The sequence below is a fragment of the Limulus polyphemus genome, unplaced genomic scaffold (genome assembly GCF_000517525.1).
Source record: "Limulus polyphemus unplaced genomic scaffold, Limulus_polyphemus-2.1.2 Scaffold1730, whole genome shotgun sequence".
NCBI lineage: Eukaryota > Metazoa > Arthropoda > Merostomata > Xiphosura > Limulidae > Limulus > Limulus polyphemus.
The window spans coordinates 136,731-140,492 of record NW_013667340.1 but is presented as its reverse complement, the minus strand read 5'-3'; positions in this window follow the sequence as shown (position 1 = coordinate 140,492).

Below are 3,762 nucleotides of genomic sequence, written 5' to 3'. Positions count from 1 at the left end.
TGGTCCCCAGATGGATGGCAGAAAGTAAAACAATTGCATAGTAAGGCCATCACCTGGACGTATCTGAAAGGCCATGCAGAGGCAAAGCTAAACGAGGAAACTCTCATGCTCACAAGCGAAGCCCCTTTATCAAATCCAGAACAATTTGGCTGACATGTTATCGATTTCCTCTGCACTATTTCCTTCTTCATCGACATTCAGAAAGGAATAAAACTGGGGAAGAGAAAAACGGTTTTTAAGTCCACAAAATTAACTAAAAATGCTGCTGGACAATGCTTATGCAGGTTACTTATGATGCCTCCTTAACATTGTTTTTAAATTGTACATGAGTTCTCTCTTACCCTCCCCCAGCATATAGTTGACATTAAATATGCACTCTCAAATGAAATTAAAATATTACATTTAAAGAAATTCAGATATAAGATCAAAAATTATCCAAATTAATAAATGAAAGATTATCTTTAGAGAAATCTACATATAGTGTCAGAAATTGTCCAAATTATTAAACTAAAGATTACCTTTACAGAAATCTACATATAGTGTCAGAAATTGTCTAAATTATTAAACTAAAGATTACCTTTAAAGAAATCTACATATAGAGTCAGAAATTGTCCAAATTATTAAATTAAATATTACCTTTAGAGAAATCTATATATATAAAGTCGGAAATTGTCCAAATTAATAAATTAAAGATTACCTTTAGAGAAATCTATATATAAAGTCGGAAATTGTCCAAATTAATAAATTAAAGATTACCGTTAGAGAAATCTACATATAGAGTCAGAAATTGTCCAAATTATTAAATTAAAGATTACCGTTAGATAAATCTACATATAGAGTCAGAAATTGTCCAAATTATTAAATTAAAGATTACCTTTACAGAAATCTACATATAGTGTCAGAAATTGTCTAAATTATTAAGCTAAAGATTACCTTTAGAGAAATCTACATATAGTGTCAGAAATTGTCTAAATTATTAAACTAAAGATTACCGTTAAAGAAATCTACATATGAAGTCCGAAATTGTCCAAATTATAAAACTAAAGATTACCTTTACAGAAATTTACATATAGTGGCAGAAATTGTCCAAATTATTAAATTAAAGATTACCGTTAGATAAATCTACATATAGAGTCAGAAATTGTCTAAATTATTAAACTAAAGATTACCTTTAGTGAAATCTACATATAGTGTCAGAAATTGTCTAAATTATTAAACTAAAGATTACCTTTAGTGAAATCTACATATAGTGTCAGAAATTGTCCAAATTATTAATAAAGATTACCTTTAGAAAAATACGAGGTATAAGCAAACATTGTCTAAATTATTAAGTTAATGATTACTTTTGAGAAGTCGGGATACATAATATAAAATTGTTCAAATTATTAAATTAAAGATAACTGTTAAGAAATCGAGGTATACGATAAAAAAAACTACTCAAATTCTTAAGCACAGTAAAATACAAATGTCTGGCATAATGACATCAAATCTTCTCTATGTGTAAACCTGAACACAACTTTAGAAAATCCCGATATAATGAGGGTACCCAAATTAATAAAAAATGGGAGCAGGTTTATGCTAGTTTTATAATATCTGTCTATTTCATGCTAATTTTACATTTATTCATAAATAACCTTTTTGCTGTCATAATTGTTCGTTTATAGTTAAGTATAAAGCAACACAATTGGCTATCGGCGTTCTACCTACCACTGGTTTGTAAATCCGGTTTCTAGCGTTATAAGTCCACAGATATACCACTGTGCCACTGGGAGGCTGCTGTCATAAAACATATCAGGTTTAACTAGAACAAGTCTACTTTCTATCTAAAAGTAAATCAGATTTTATTCATTTCAACTGTCTATTTGTCATAATAAGATTTATATTTTAGTCAAGATCATTTTTTTTTCAATCATAAAGCATTTTTCACAGAGTTAGTAACCTCATGGTTATAAATACGTCTTTGACTCGAGAAGAAATTGGCAGATTTCCTTCACAACATTAAATTTGTTATATAAACACTGAAACAAGCGAGATTGGAAAAAAGGATCCTGTATCTCAACTTTGCATACATACACTAAGACAGAATGTCAATTAATAAACAGGCAAAGAAAACAATAAAGCGATGAAATATATTTTCTTTTTCTATTGAGCTTAGGGAGTTTATATAAAATTTTTCTCATAATAATGAAGGTTTTTCTGGATAATTACGTGCAGGATCATTAAGTAGACTAAAATCTATCTTTACGATCAACGTATAACATTTTCATAATTTTCAAACAAAAATTTAAACTCTAATTTAAAGTCAGTTGAAAAGAAAACAAGCTCATAAAACAAAAATAAAGTAGAAATAGACACGAATTTATATTCTGTTTTGCTCTCCCAAAAAATCTGGTTTCGATACTTACGGTCAACGGAATACAGGTTGCTCATCGTTTAGCTTTGTGCTTAACAACAAACAAATGTTCATGTTTTATTTCTGGAAGTTTGTTTTGTATAAATGGGAAAAGAAAAAGCATGACAATTATGAACGATTTCAGTCAAAGTTTGTATTCCATCAGAACAAGATCAATCTCAGAAAATACACCAGCTTTTGTTTTTAAGGTGCTTTTCACAGACTTTACAGGTTAATCATACATTACATTTTTTGGTTCGATCAACAAAGTTATGAAACCATGAAAACTTTTTCGGAATTAGAAAAGGTAACGTTTTCCAAGTAACGTACTTTCAATCAGAGAAAAGTTAGAAAACAGAAGCTATCTACCTAGTGATCAATTAGCCAATTCATCCTATTTATATATTTATTTTAAAGAGCTCAGATGATCCATTAATCATCCGGGAACCTACGAACTGGATCATTGTATATCCCTGTAAAGAAAACTATGAGCAAAAGATTTTTAATAAGATTATTTTATGAAGCCAGCAACTATTTGTTGTTTTTCAGAAACGAAAAATAATATTACTACGCAAAACTTTCAAAACTACTATTCTTTTTACTTTTTATTTTTCTCTGATTGGTGGAAAAACAAACAAAGGATGTACGTGTCATCCACGAAATTCATAGTTAAACTTTAAAAGGTCTTTGTTCGGCTTAATTCATGGAACAACAACTCAGAATTAAAGAGCCTAAAGATACATAATTCATTATTCATTTTACAATACACTTTCATACGATTCGAAAAGATCTAATTTGAAAAAGAAATTTTCAATCTAAATGCCAGCTTCGGCGCACGTGGGATGAAAAACCCGGGATCTATGGGATTCGGGTGTATCCGTTCCTAATTTTGAGTTTTCAACTGTGGATGCATATATAAAAGTGACAGTCAATCTCCAGCCATTATTACTAGTTTACTTAGTTTGAAGCCGGATTACTTCATCATAGCGGCGGTGTTACTGACTAACTGCCTCTCTCTGCTTGCAGTTCAAAGTTTGTGGTCCATGATTTAGGCCATACATCGTCATACACATTAGATAGCCAGTGTTTGCGAACTGTTTTCACTCCAACATCGCGACATAAACGAAGATAGTTTATCCGTGACGTCACCTCCTTAGATGTGTTTGGGATACAGAAGCACTCCTTGGAACGAAGTAGGGGTGCTGCGCGCTTGCTAGTGCTGTTTAATGATGCTCAGTAGCGGATCTAGGATTTTGGAAGGGGGTGGGGTGGAGTGAGATCGCCTTAATGGGCGCCATATAATTTCAGCATACATCAGTTATATCGATGCAATCAGATATAACACATCAAACTCAAATATAATATGGCCT